The sequence below is a fragment of the Lactuca serriola genome, chromosome 2 (genome assembly GCF_051521515.1).
Source record: "Lactuca serriola cultivar US96UC23 chromosome 2, Lser_US96UC23_V15, whole genome shotgun sequence".
Taxonomy (NCBI): Eukaryota; Viridiplantae; Streptophyta; class Magnoliopsida; order Asterales; family Asteraceae; genus Lactuca; species Lactuca serriola.
The window spans coordinates 190,196,771-190,213,453 of NC_136409.1; the positions used below are offsets into that span (position 1 = coordinate 190,196,771).

At 32.0% G+C, this 16,683-nt stretch overlaps 1 pseudogene; it reads left to right on the forward strand.

Moving 5' to 3' along the window:
• Window positions 1-358: 358 nt before the first annotated feature.
• Window positions 359-1,053, forward strand: LOC145089882 (putative NAD(P)H dehydrogenase subunit CRR3, chloroplastic; annotated as a pseudogene).
• The last annotated feature ends 15,630 nt before the right edge of the window (window positions 1,054-16,683 follow it).

Consider the following 16,683-nt stretch of genomic DNA (forward strand, 5'->3'; position numbering starts at 1 on the left):
CACAAAACAAAACAAAACAAAAGACAACAACAGAAAGATGAACCTTAATTAATCAAAGATAATATGTTTGGGAAATGACACAAATGCCCTATAAAGTTTTTAGGGTTGGTCGATTCAGTCCTTAAAATTTTTGTCGGGCTTTATGGGGGCATAAACTAGGATACAACTTGCTTTTTTAGTCTCTTTTAACCTGTAATAGTCGGTTCACTATGTGACGGTGACCATTTAGACTAGAAAAACTCACATTATGCCCCTATAAAGCCAAAAAAAAAAAAATATTCGAGGATCAAATGCGTATGCCACAAGATCGAGTGATTTGGGAGAAGAAGAAACCTGATAATGGAATTAACCAATCCAGATGCTTATGCTTATGCCACACATTATCTCCTCTCTTTCTGATAAAACCAATCCAAATGCTAAACCCCAAGTTTGACGGATCAACCATGTTACACCATTACATCCGCCATCAATCCTAGCCAGAAAACAAGAAAATGAGACGAAACCATCAGTTTTAGAAATAGAATGAGCTACTGGAGCAGGAATTTTGAAAGATCCTGACATCAACAGACATGTGTTTTCATCTAATTAAGTGAAATTTAGTAGTTAGTTTTGTTTATTCGATGTAAATTATGAACCTCTAGGTTCCCATTTTCCAATTTGAAATTTGTGCTTATGTGTTGTGAAATCAAATCACCAGTGTGAATATGAATCTGACTAAGATAAATTGTTGTTTGATACAATTTTGTCGAATTCAATTGGGAGAACGGAATAGGATGTGGAGAAGAAGCTTCGAGGGACTGGTGAATAGATAATTGATAAAACTGAAGTTTTGTCTCACTCTATTGGTAAATCAGTCATCATTTTATCGGCTATGTATAAACTTTGATGTGGTGAATTTTCCCGATTCAAGTTGTTTTATGCATTTAAGGGGAGAATATTCCGAAGGTGGTGTTCTTATGGATTCTTCCATTGTGGATCGTATCGTGTCTTGTGGCTTCTGGGGTTGTGCAGCTGCCAATCATCTTCGTATTTCTTGATGACCTACTCATGTGAAGTAAAAGCTAACCAATTTATTAAGTTTCTTCATTATCTCAAATCACTTCGATCTTGTGGCATAATCATGTGATCCCTAAACTTATTTTTTTGGCTTTAAATGAGCATAATGTGAGTTTTTTTTTGGTCTAAATGGTCACTGTCGCATGGTGACCCAGCTATTACATGTTGAAAGGGACTAAAATAGTAGGTCGTATCCTAGTTTATACCCCCATAAAACGCGACAAAAACTTTAGAGACTGAATCGACTAACCTTAGAAACCTTGTAGAGCATTTGTGTCATTTCCCATTATATGTTTCATGTTTTGCAATTCCCAACAATAATCAAATTAAAACCAAATTTGAAAGCTAAAACGTAGATCACACAAAAGCAAAGAGGAAAAGAAAGCCAACCAGATAAATTTTGCTTCCAGCATGACAAGTCTATAAAAATTTCTTCGCCAAAATAAACACTTTTTTGAATATATGAAAACAAGATATATAATCTTATGGAATCTATGCATCAAGGTCTAGAAGCTCTTCCAACAATGGCAGCCACTGTTGAGAGAGGGATATATATATATATGTATGTGTGTGTGTGTGTATATATATATATATATATATATATATATATATATAGAGAGAGAGAGAGAGAGAGAGAGGGGAGAGAAAGAGAAAGAGAAAGAAAGAAAGAAAGAAAACTAATTCTTAACTGTGTTGGAGAAGCATTGAAAGACAAAAGATGGTTGCTTCTTAACCAACACAACCATTCAAGAGAACCATCATAACTCTTTATCATAAACGATGTAACCCTTGACAAGGTCTAGAAGCTCTTCCAACAATGGCAACCACTGCACACACACACACACACACACAGAGAGAGAGAGAGAGAGAGGGAGAGAGAGAGTTACCGCTTAACTATGTTGGAGAAGCACTCAAATACAAAAGATGGTTGCTTCTTAACCAACACAACCATTCAAGAGAATTTCCATAACTCTTTATCAGAAATGATGCAACCCTTAACATTTAAAGCACTAATTCTTTTTTGTAGATGCCATAATGGTAAAACATACCAATTTGACATCTTTGATTGGTTTTGATCATGTTTTCTATTCGAAGAGACTGATTATTTAGAATTTAATCGTGTATTCATCTTTTGATAGAGCGAGGTCACGAATCATGGTAATCTTGCTTGGATTTATGAAACTGTAATGCAATAGAATAATTTACAAATAATAATTCGTAAATAGAAATATATTACTTTATATGTTAGGAAAAAACAATAGACTTGTTTTTTGAACTATGACCATTACGTCCCTTTGTGAATTGTTAGGAACCATTTATGTTATCTTATTAAACAATAGGAACGAACGTGGAATTAGTTAAAAGTAAAAAAAAAAAAAAAAAAAAAAAAAAAAAAAAAAAAAGATATTGATGGAAATGCTCGTGCACTATTGGCAGGAACCATTTTTGCTATATTATTATACCAGAGGTTCAATTTTAATAAAATTGACCAATGTGCCCCTGCACCGTTAAGCAAAGATATGCGTTTGGGTTGAAGTTAATTATAAACAATGTTCTTACTCGTACAAACATATATAGTTTCACATATTATCAGGGTCGGTCTACAAGTGAAGGCCAGCTCAACTAGTTTTGATGCAATGGGTTTACATCCCCATGTGGGTTTGAGGTCGGGGTTTCAAACCCCGTAAAGCACAATTTGTGTGCCTCTTGCAAATATGTCTCATGTGTGGGGGAATTTCACCTGGAAATCCCCTTCGGGGCTAGGTTTATCCGCTTTGCAGAGCTCGAACTTGGGGTCTACTTTGGAATACTGGGTAGAGGCTTCCGTTGAATCATTTTGCGTTTCCAAAAGATCACGACCGGTCCTGTTGATATAAATATCATCAAATACTCACACGAGTCATAAAAAATGGTCATTATCTCTACTATAAGTTATATATATATATATATATATATATATATATATATATATATATATATATATATAATAAAAATGGACCCCAAAACAAATTGGGTCAGGTGCAGCTGCCTATTTTGCCCCTATCCTCCCCTACCTAACCCATATATATTATGTAGCAAACAACTGGATACACTAATAACAACCAATTTGATACATGTTTAAAGTAAATAAATGATTTAATTAAGTCTGATTTTTTGGAAATAAAATGTATTATTTATTTTGTTTTATATGATGAAAAGATAAGAAAATATAATATTAGTCTTTTTTAATGTTTAATTAAGTGCTTATATTGTGGAGATAAAGATGTATTTTTTATTTTATTTTTATAATACTAATAATTAGTGTCTATTTCAATATGATTCACATTATAAATTAAATTGCATTAAAAAATATGAAAAATATATAAATGTAATTAAGCATGTAAATAAAGAGAGCGGAAAAAACATTCCCCAAAGCTTTTAGAAATTAACAAAAAAAAAAAGTTATTCTTTTATTAGAATTAGAATAGGTAGATTTGTTTACGTTTAAAATATTTAAATTAATGTATTTTAATAAATCCAGATACATTATGTCACATATCACACTTTCATTCATTTTGTCACATGTTATTTTATGATTTTTTTTATTTTATTAAATTCCACATAGTATTTAAATGTAATAATTGTAATAAATATAATAATAAATAGATATTAATTTCGTTAATGCAACTTTCCTTCTAATTTCAAATTTCTTAAATTAAAGCATAGTTAGTTTTCTTTGTTTATTTTAGTGTTTTAAAGTTTCCAACAATGTCTAGATTAATCTCCGATTAGTTCCTAAGCGCTACCCGACCGACTAGAATGCACCTAGCGATTTATCTTTTCTTACAAGATGGGTTTGGTTCATTTATAAACACCATTATACCTCATTTCTCCTTCCTTCATCAACCTCCCTTTGTGAAAAACGACCCCAAACAAACCCTTAGTGAAAGAGTGCATTTTGAGCCCATTGGAGGTGTTCTTGAAGAAGAAGATGGTGGTGAGAAGAGCATGGAGCTTAGAAGCATCTTGGATCTAAGATTACCTTCTTGTTAGCAACCTCCAGGAAGTATAAAATTCACATCTTGATCAATCCATCTTATAGATCTAGACACTTCTTCTTTTAAGACGCTTTTTGTCCCAAATATGATGATTCTTGATCATGGCATGTTGTTGACCCAATAAGTCATCCTTTCAGACCTTATGAGGGGTCTTGAGTCATAAAAATGTGGTCTTGAGGGTTAGTTTCACTCCATCCATGCTATAGAAGATTTTAATGCATTAAGCTGATGGGATTTTATGTTTTAAGCACTTAATGGACATGCAAAGTCATAAAGTTGGAAATTTTATGACTCAAGATGGTATTTTAGCCTTGGATCTGACTTTGGACGTGAAGATTTGGAGTACTAAGCTCTTAATAGGGAAAGGGATGAATTGATGCGTACGTTAGGTTGACTCGGCTAAGTGTTGACTTGATTTTTGATCATTGACCAGGTTTGACCAAGGATATTTTAGAAAAAAATATTATTAAGGGATAATGTTTTGACATTTAGAATTTAGGTTGAGCCGACATTTGGGAGCCGAGTATTGATCAACTATTCGTCAGACTGTGAGGTGAATTTCCTCACTGTACTTATGGTTCGATGGCACCAAGGCCGGCCCAACTGGATTGTTATCATGTTATTCCTTGATTGATGGTATGATGATTATGGGGTAGATCTATATGATTATAGGATAGCTGATGATATGCATAGACCCGTAGATCCGTATGACTAAGTGTGATTTCTGTCTGCATGGTTATTTGTCACATCCCAAAATCAGAACGGCAGAAACGTTTGGGGGCGGAGGACGTCATGTACAGTATCATAAAAATGCAAAGTAGTAAACAAGCAACAACATCATCCATTGCATTAATAGTATAATTTAATACAAGTGTGTTCTTTGAAAGTAGTAAGACACCAAAAATGAATAATCAAAATAAAATACGAGTCTTGAACATGCTCCGTCTTCTCAAAACCTGGTCGACTGTACCTGTCTACTGATGACCTGAGAATACAAGATATTTTGAAAGCGTAGATCAGCATTTAAGCCGGTGAGTTCATAAGTATTTAGTGTCAATGTTTGTATAAGTTTACTGAAAGTGTTTGTAAATGTTCATTGTAAATGTTTGTATATGTTTGAAAACTCCTAGAAAATCCTATATTTTCTACTAGTATAAAAAGTAGTCTTCTACCAAGACCCGACTGTTTCGCATGTTTGTTTCTTTGTAAAAGTGAAAGTTTTTCCCAAATATGACTATCATTACCAAAATATAGTTTTACATTACCCTTTATGTGAGAAGATCACAATTTGAATGCAATGGGAAACTGTGTGTGTGTGTAGTATAGTATTATATGTAGTAATCACTGTAGTAATAACTATCTTAAACCAAAAAGGCTTATATAAGGTAAAATGTGATGAGGTTGTTACCATACTAAACCGACTATAACACGACGATGTAAGACGTCGGAAGAAATGCCATTTGGCACCCGTAGACTTGCAAGTCCCACTGTAGCGAACAGCAAGGTGTAGGATAGTCAATCCAGTATAGATCTATACGCAAACTCACGCTCTCCCTCCAGGAGATTCTGGTTACAAAATATGACACAACGAAATGGTCGTTGTGTCATGAAGTAGTATCTCACATTATGTTATCTTTGAACTTTGTTATAGTATACTCGTTATAGTAATAGTATTCTCTATATAGTATTCTCTGTATAGTATTCATTGTTATAGTATTCTCTGTTATAGTATTCTCTGTCTAGTATTCTTTGTTATAGTATTTGTATATGATAGTATTCTCCTAAACTATACCTATTATAGTTTACTAGTGATTTCTATAATTGAATAAATGAAGGTATACATTTGCTACCCAAAGGTACTGAACTGATTGATAGTACTTTTAAATCTACATATGTATACATAATATATAGCTAATATTTAGACGACATTCGGACAAATAACTGATACCCTAAGGCCACATCCAAACAAGGAAAAGGAAATAAAGCGAGTTATCAGTCCTAAGTCCTTTAAACATTACTTATATAACTATACGTATACAGACATGCTTTTAACAATATATAAGTTTAAAAAGAGGTTTTGAAATACATTTGAAGAGTTTAACAATAAATATTAATGACTTGATGTCATTTTATAAAACGATTTAAAAGTAGTTTGTTTGATAAGACAGTTTTATTTAAAGTATAAGAAATCCTTTGTTTGAAACACAGTTATAAATCACATGTGATTGATTATATAACTAGTATGTTTTCTACTTGTATTCCCCCCACCCCCTATAAAAGCATTTAAAATCATTTAAAAGATAAGTTAAGGGGTAGAACTCACCTGTAGTGAGTGGTTTGGATGAATGAGTGGTATAGGATGCTAAGTGCCAAGTGAAGACTTAAGCACACACACAAATCCTATTTATCATATAATGATACATATATGCATCTAATTAGTATTTATAACATCTAATCTTGAAGTGGAACAACCTTAGGGACTAGGAAACACTTGTTATGAAGTGTTAAATCACATAGGGTTGCATATAAGGGGTGTAGGGCCTCACATAGGAGTCTACGACCCAAATGGTAATACCCCCATAAGTTTACGGCCCAATGATTTTATGGCCGTAAACTCATTGTATTTTGTACCATTTTGTGTGTTAAGGCCTTACAATCATGAAGGAAGTGATCTACTCTCATGTCTAAGCCTTAGGAGGGATTTGTGGCACAAGTACACCACTAATTAGGGTTTACGGCCAAGGGAGATTGTCTTGGCCGTAAACACCTTTTGTTCTTGAATTCTTGATGTTTTCAAGGTGTTTATCATGTGATTCACGTATATATCAAGCTAAGGAAATAGTACTTACGATATAGAAGCTTGATAGGGTGATTAAGGTCCAAAAACACTAGTGTGTGTTCTTGGTGTTCTTGGTGAAATGAAGAACACTTGAAGATCTATCAAAATGGGGTGATTTCATGGATGAAATCAAAGGGTTGTACTAGATAAAGAGATATAACAACAAATCAAAGGAAAGAATTCTTACATTTTTGGAAGATCAAGATTAAGATCCTATGATACTTGAGAGAGAATTTGGGTTTTCTAGACTTGAAATGAAAGAAATGAGGAAAAGTGATGGAATCTCATGCATATAGCATGAGTTTACGGCCCACATGAATTTATGGCCGTAAACTCATGGTGGTGTGGCCGTAAACTCCATATGAGGGGGTTTAAAGCTTGATTAAGGCATAATGGGCTCAAGCAGATACTTTCTAACACCCGATCCTTGAATGTACTATGCTTAGAACACTCAAACAGACTCTAAATAGTGCTAAATGATAGCAGAAACAAGTCTGACTTTGATTGAATTGAATGGTTTGTACAAGATAGAAATTTCGGGTTGTCACATTATTTGTCTGTTTAATATGTTTTTTTATCTGTTATATGTCGATATATTGTGTTGGGTTGAGACTTTACTGCTATATGTGTGAGTCAACAGACGGGGGTATTCTAGTCCGAAGACTGAGTGGACCCGAGGGTATTCCGGTCCGATGACTAATTGGGCATATTGTGTATAGGTATTCCAGTTCGATGACTGAGTGGACCTGTTATATATTGGCATTCCATATCGATAACTGATTGAGCCAGGGGTAATCCAACCTGATGGCTATGGACCCGTAGGTATTCTAGTATGATGACTGATTGGACCCAACATGCTTGTTTGTATTGGGGGAACTCACTAAGCGTTGACTTATAGTTTTAGTTTTTATTTCAGGTACTTCTGTGGACTGTGGCAAGGCGTAGGCATGACCATATACATCCTCGGTTTTTATGTTGATGGATCTTGGGAGACTCTAATTTGAATAATATTTTGAAAAAAATAATTTTGTAAACACTTTTTTTAGTAATGGGTTGTTTTGAAAAGTTTAAATTTGTTATGGTTTTTGAGACGTTGCATGTTTGATCCCATCTATGCCTCGAATCTCTATTTCTTAGGTGACCTTCATCACAACAGATATCCTATCAAATCATCCGGTTTGAAGAACTTGTGTAATCGGCCTATAACTTGGTTATAAAAATCGCAAATACACATTGGCCATCAAAAGATAACACTAATCGGTTATATGAAATTTATCACACTAATGCATACAAGAGACGTGTGAGTGCTTTTCAAAATCGGTTGCATAGATTTGATGCTTATAAGGGGTATTTGATCTTTTAACAATATCCTTTTATAAAATCCAAATTTTATATAGTTGACGCGATCAAATTTTAAAATTAGTAACTAGTATTAAGTTTTACTGTTTGACCGCTAAAGGACATTTATAAACCTTAAAATAAATCTTCCTTTTACAAAATAAGTTTTGGATTTTGATAAGTTTATAAAATCTCAATTTTAAAATTATATAATTTAATTCGCGAAATTTGTCGTTAAATATAGTTAGCTAGTTTAAAAAAATAACTATTTTTATCATCTTATGTTAAAAGCCAAAATTCATTAAAACCAAACTTCTTGTGATGTTATTTATGCTCAAGATATTTTATACATGTGAAATCTAATTTAACAATAATAACACAGTGTCAACATAATTTAAAAACACAAGCATGCAAAACATATGTGCATAAACCAACCGTCTAATGATATTTTGTGAGCTATCATAAAAATGTCATGTTCATTCCTAAAAGGATAACAAGGGACCAATAATCTTGTAAAAAAGTCTCCATGCTCCCGCTTACTTCAACATCTCCTACCAATTTTATAAAAGTAATTTTATAAAGTTTTAGAAACTTTAATAAAATCAAGTTTAGATACTTTGGATCTTCAAAATGGTCACCATCTTAATTCTTGGTATATTTTTATAAAAATAAACTATTTCTAAAACGAATCCATTTCGTACAAAAATAAACACAATAAAAACTATCTATTTAATTATTACATATCATATGAATAAATAAATATTATAACTATTTTAACAAATCAACACAAACACATTCACAACCGGTCAATTGCTAGTTTATTCACATCATATATATATATATATATATATATATATATATATATATATATATATATATATATATATATTCACAACCTGTCAATTGTTAGTTTATTCACATCATATATATATATATATATATATATATATATATATATATATATATATATATATATATATATATATATATATATATAGGGTTAGGTTATTTTGTTTTCACTATCTATTGTGTGCCCGTATGATTGATTCTGGACCAATCATTTTAGTTATTTTAAGAAAGTAATTAATGCATATTACATGTTGAAGATATAATAGGTATTAATTACATCTTCAGCATTTAATATGCATTAATTACTTTCTTAAAATAACTAAAATGATTGGTCCAGAATCAATCATACGGGCACACAATAGATAGTGAAAACATTTGAACCTAACTCTCTCTCTCTCTCTCTCTCTCTATATATATATATATATATATATATATATATATATATATATATATATATATATATAACAATATTTTGTTTTTCTAAGACAACTTTTGGTGAAAAAAAATGCATGTAAATTTTTTTTACTAAAGAATAACAATTATAAAGTTGTCATAGAAAAAATATATGGATTTTCTTACAAAAATAAAACTATCTATGTTTTCCAAAAACAAAGATAAGAACATCTTATCAAATAATCCAACCAAGCTTTCAAAAATGGCTCTGATACCAATTGTTGAGGTTTTATTCAAAAATAGTCTAAGTTTAGTGTCAAACTCAACGTAATTAGCAACAGAAACAATTTTTGTTTTGAATAAACTAAAATCATTTTACCCACCAAGTATCACTTTGCAAAGCATGGAAAGATAAACATAGTCATAGAAAAGAAAAGAATTTACAACCTTTGAAGACTTTGGTTCCTTTTGGAACTTAGGAAGTTGATGTAGAATGTAGAGCAAAGTTTGTTCTTGAATAAGACACCAATAATAGCTCAACTTGATAGAGGTGATAGCCAAAATCTTATAGTAAATGATTACTCTTAAGCTTTAAGTTAATACCCAAGTAATGACTTAAAGAGAGTGTCAAATTACCGTCTCCATCTTCATATGGACTTAACCGTTAAGTGATAGAGAGTAGAAGAATTGAGAAGGAGAGCATATGTTTATATTTTACAACAGAAAATCAAGGATAAAAACTAGCTCAAAAGGCTCCATAATATACATGGAATAAGTCATTGAAGAAGTCACAACCGATACCTCTTACATCATAAAGTCAAGAAAGCATGGAAAAGTGTATTTCATGGAAGAAACATGAAGCAATAAGCAATCACATGACCCCCCACCCCCCCTCTGTTGGGTTTTATGTACTATAACACTCATATGGTGCACATACAACCCTAATGCTTTGGATCTAAGTTTCTCTAGTTATAAATGCAACAAAATTATCCAAAGCATGAAACATATAACTAGCATACAACATAGATATTTGAAACATAAAAACTAGTTAGATAATTACCACTTGTTGTAGCTTGTAGAATTTAGCCTTTCAAGAGCTTAGCACCTCAAGTGTGATGCCTCAAACGGTTTACAAGAAACCATAAACAAAAGATGAATATGAGAGAAAAGTTATGAAGCTCAAATCGGCTCGGCTTACACCTTAGGAGTCTTGGGGCCGATTTTACAAGCTTGGGGGTTCAATATATAGTTTGGAATTCCTAGGGTTTCCACTTGTAAACCCTAATTCCCTTGTGCTTTTAATCCAATAACACATTAGCCTTATGGACTAACACTTCATGGAATCTCACATAAACTTAGTCCATCACTAATCAATCATGGATCATTGGCCCAAACTATATGTATCACTGATTTACATAATCAATCCCCATTAATTTAATTAGTCTCTTTTGATCACTAAATTAATTCCAAATTAATTCTTGATCAATACTAATTAAATAATATGATGTCTCAATTAATATATTATACTTATAATATAGTAATAAATCACAAATAATCTTTCTCAAATATCCATCCTACCAAATTATTATGGAGAATACAACCCGAAATGGACCATGCTACTCTTGGGTCAAGTACATACCAACTATAGCTATGGGCTTAGACACCTAATCCAACAGTCTCCCACTTGGATAAGTCTAATAACTGTAATTGCAGGTACGACTCCAAAATCCGGTTAATAATCGTAGCTTTCAAAAGCCGCTTGTTGAACACTGATCTTATCAGCAACGCATCCATTAGATAAGGGATCATATATTCCTCCATTCTAGATATCGTCTGGACATGAGACATGGATTATAATCATTCTCTTTGTCCATGTGTTGTTTCCCGATTTCCGATTTACAACGACTGACTAATTGAACAAATCAAATCAGTCCAGGCTTGGCCAAGCGCTTATGGTGTCATCATTAAATCATAGAGGAGCCCACTTATATCACTTTTATCCCTCTTAGGGTAAAAGGAACGGATTAACTTCGACTCATATGCTTGCTCTATTTACTGATCAAATCACACATAATAATATGTTTTATAACACTAAATTACTGGTGCGTTTACATGTTATCAATGTGCAACCGACTTGTAACGTGCAACTATATGTCTCCGTTTCAAGAATATAAGATATTATCATCTCAAAAATCACTCGTGATAAAATCCATTAAGTGATTCAGATGAGCGTGGGTTTATTCAATACTTAAAATCTTATTATAAGAGTACTCATGAATATTGTAGCAAACTTGTGCTATGTCTAACACTTAGACAATCTACAGGCGTATTCATGACTGTCTTGCCTCAATACTTACTTCTAAAGTATGATCGACTGTGAATAATCTTATTATTCGGGAAGTCAAAACATGCGAAGTGAAACACAAGAATAATCGAATCCAATATGGTCTCAAAACTTTTGAATATAAATAAAACAACTTTTATTTAATCACCATATTGATTACACATTATTCATCGTATAATTATAATGTTTCGATTAATCAACTTAAAACTTGAATTAAAACAATAGTTATTCCATGTCCAAGCATGCACACTATGTTTACCTATGGTCCCTACTTTATGAAATAGATGAGTTGAAAACATTTCAACGATGCTCGTTTCACAATTCCAAATCCTTAGTGTAAGAACACCTAATTCTTGCCACTATCATGCAATGATCCTTTTGTAATGTCGAGGTACAAAAGTCACAAAGACTTTGCCAACGATATTACAAAGCTTTCCACTGGAGATTGATAACAAAACAATTCCAAGGAAGTGAAGTCTCAAATTCAAAGTACATTCCTTTGAACATCCTTCTTGCATAAATAGATTCTTAATATCCATCTCCCATTATGGAAACATTTCCATATACGCCATATGACAACTCATTATAAATAGAATCATGTCTATTCATAATAATGTCAATATGTTTCATCCATTACTATACTTCCAACTATCCTTAAGCAACCAATCATTAGCGAACCTTAGATCGTCATTGACAGTTGTTTAATAACTTTAGTCATATTCGATTCTAGTCCTTTTTCCCTCTTAATGCCCTAGGCATTTGGAAAATTATAACATGTGAATATTATAGCATATGCAATCGATCCTATACCCGGAGTATATGGGATACGATTCATAATGTCTTACATAAAGCCATGATACCGGACCAATCTTTTGCTATAATATTCCCATATATAGAATTTCCAATGTTGAAACACTTCAACATGGTATTCATATATGCTCATGACTAAGCTTGATTAATACTTCAATCTAAGTTTTCAGATTTGAAATAAAGTATAAGTATCCTTTCCTTTATTATAGCGAAACAATTTTTCAAACATTGCAACTTTGCAAATTAGAACTTTGTTTCCTATAAATAGCATTGTTAACTCGCAACACTTACCGTAATAATTATGCTCCCACTAGCATAACAATTATTTTGTTACTAGAACAACATTTATGCTCCCACTAACTTTGATATGTATCCAAAAATCAACTGGACTTCTAGAAATCAATACTTATTGACTTTCTAACCAAAATTCAGATCTCTTGAAAATATTTAATTCTTTAAGACCAGCCCTGCTTAGGGGTCCTCGACTTTGAAGTATCCAAGAGGGAAAAGAGTGTCTAACACTATTCTATTTTATATAAAAATACATCCCAAATTTTATAAAAACCAAACTACTTTAGTTTATACAAAAACTAATGACTTATATAAAACATTCCAAGTGTTTTTATTTAATACTTTATTAGAAAAATATTATTTTTACAAAATAATCTTTTTCCAGTTAATTACAAGAAATATAATATTTATTAAGAATCAAATTCATATATATATATATATATATCATATAAATAATATATTATCATCTAGCAATACCATTTTATATTGTCTCTTGGACATATCAATCTTTCAACTTGATGCTATAAATCCCCAACATGGTAACATGTTTTGAATATATATATATATATATATATATATATATATATATATATATATATATATATATATATATATATATATGCGTTTTAAATCAACTTTATATTTTATAAAATAGAAGCATTAACATGATCTTAAAGAACGACCATTTTTGAGATTATATATACTTTTTAAATCAAATTTAGATTTTTTTATAAATAATATGTCAATATTGCCTCGGTATGTAAAAAAAACATTTATTGTTATTATCATTTTTTTTAATTTACAACACGTTTGTGTTTCCAAGTGTTTTTATTTAATACTTTATTAGAAAAATATTATTTTTACAAAATAATCTTTTTCCAGTTAATTACAAGAAATATAATATTTATGAAGAATCAAATTCATATATATATATATATATATATATATATATATATATATATATATATATATATATATATGCGTTTTAAATCAACTTTATATTTTATAAAATAGAAGCATTACCATGATCTTAAAGAACGACCATTTTTGAGATTATATATACTTTTTAAATCAAATTTAGATTATTTTTATAAATAATATGTCAATATTGCCTCGGTATGTAAAAAAAACATTTATTGTTATTATCATTTTTTTTAATTTACAACAACACGTTTGTGTATAATGGCACACAACAACAATATTATTAGAGCGTGGGGACCGTCCAAAGGCGAGGAAGGTTGTTGATGTTGCTTCTACACTCGGAAATGTCGTTTTGCATATCTAGGTTCAATTCCAAGGGTAATTAATAGCAATGTCATTTCATATCGGTGTACTATAATATCCTAATTTCTAGTTGTACACACTTAAAGCATGAAACTACTTTGTAAATTGGATTATACGTGTTTAATTGTGTTTATTTTTCAACTACAATGCTTTCATAGGAAAAAAAGGTAGATTGCTATTATAATTAACTGAAAGAAAGTACACTACTATTTCTTGCATTTAGGTTATTTAAATTAACAAAATTAATTTGCTACTCTAAACTATCAACATGTAAACACATAAAAAGATGTATAAAAAAACATCAAATATGTTGCGAAGCACAGACATATTTACTAGTTCACGTAGTAATTAGATGATATTTTCGAATGAAAAAAATAAGAAATTGATATATTATTAATTTTATGTTTAATTCTATGCTGATTTTTTTTGGGAATAAAGTTGTATTGTTTATTTTGTTTTATAAAATACAAATAGTTAGTGCTTATTTTAACAGTATTGACATGGTAAATTAAATTGCATTCAAAATGGAAAATTGTATAAATGTAATTAAGCACTAAAATAAAATGAGCTAGAAAAAAAAATTCTCATGGAGTTTCCAAAGATTACATGTGTACAAAATTATTCTTTTATTAAAATAGATAGATTTGATTACTTTTAAAATATTTAAATTTATGTAAATAGTATAAAAGAATTTCTATTCAAGAATCTTCCACAATTGAGGTACTATTTCTCTTCAAAATATACATAATCCATAAATTATTTTGAACTTAAAAGAGTTTCAGAGGGTATATATAGTCGTATGATAATCAGTTTTTCCTATCCAATCCAGTTTTGGCTTAATAGCAGATTGAACGATAATTGCTGTAACATCCACAAAATTCATGAAAAATTTAAACTTTTAAAACCAATCAACAAATCATCATTGTTTACAATTTAGTTTTCGAAACATGTTTAATATCAGATTTTTCCCAAAATCATAAATCAAAACACGAGGAGGTGCATGATCATGTCTTCGCCTTCTCGCGATCATCTGAGGTACCAGAAACATAACCCAAAACTGTAAGCCAACTCTTAGGAAGCTTTCTCCCAAAAGTACCAACACATAATACATATAACAACAACAAACAACATGCATACAGAGTCTTCAACATTACTGGACCGCCTTACAAGCCTTCAGCCTATCTGGACTGCTCACAGAACCTTTAGCATGACTGGTTCGTCGCACCAGACCTTCAGCCTATCTGGACCGTCGTACGGGCCTTCAACCCGAATGGACCGCCTGACAGGGCCTAAAGTCTATCTGGTCCGCACTGGGTGTGTTTGCCTTCAGCACAAAGCAGGACCGCCTCAACCCAACCAACCATGACATGCCGACATACACATAACTAATAAACATATAACCAGGCATCAGATTTATCGATCACTGCCGCAGGCTAACATCCTATCTACCAGGATACATATCTAATATATCACTACAGTACACAATCATACGATAAACCAGGATAAGAATACAAAGGGCCGACCTTGGTGCCTTCGACCAGTAACTGTAGTGGGGAAAACTCACCTCGCAAACTAAACATAACTGATAAGGTCCGACTTCGAATCTCAGCTCTCTAACCGATACCTTAAAAGGCTTGCCAATGAAAGATGAATCCAAGATCTAAGGTGCCTCTTTCTCCAAGTTGAGCTTGATCTTCTTCCTTCCTCTTCTAATCACACAAACACACTCTTTAATGTCTGAAATGGCCTCACAAGATGCTTCTAGGGTTGCAAATCACGAAGAGAGGGTAGAGGTTGATTAGGTGAAGAGAAATGAGGCCATAAAGATGCTTAAATACCGCCCAAACCCTAAAAATTAGGGTTTCCAACTTTATTTAGTACCCCCCGCGTACATAAGTGTACACCCAGCGTACACACATGTACGCTTGGCGTACTTCTCCAACCCAAAATTACGAGAATGGCACTAGGGCTTCAAGGCACATTCTCTTGGACTTAGGGACCAAAATTTCATATAATAAACTCAAAGGGATAAATTTAAAAGTACCTAAACATCGGGATGTTACAATTGTTCCCCACCTGAACTATACTTCATCCTCGAAGTCTAATGTGGTGAACAAATCTAGATAATGCTCTCGCATCTCAACCTCGGCTCCTACGTCTACTCGGAACCCCTCCGGTGTTGCCACCATACCTTTACCAAAGGTACTTTTATGTTATGCAAAACCTTCACCTTCCTTTATAGGATAGCTACCATCCTCTCAACATAGTTCAGTCGCTCATCGACCTGAATATCATCCAAGGAAACCACTGCATGCTCATCCAATACGCACTTCGTAAATGCGAAACAAGAAAAGTGTTGTGAATCTGACTGAGCTCCTCGGGAAGATCCAATCTATAAGCAACCTTACCGACCCTGGAAATCACCCAAAAAGGGATAATAT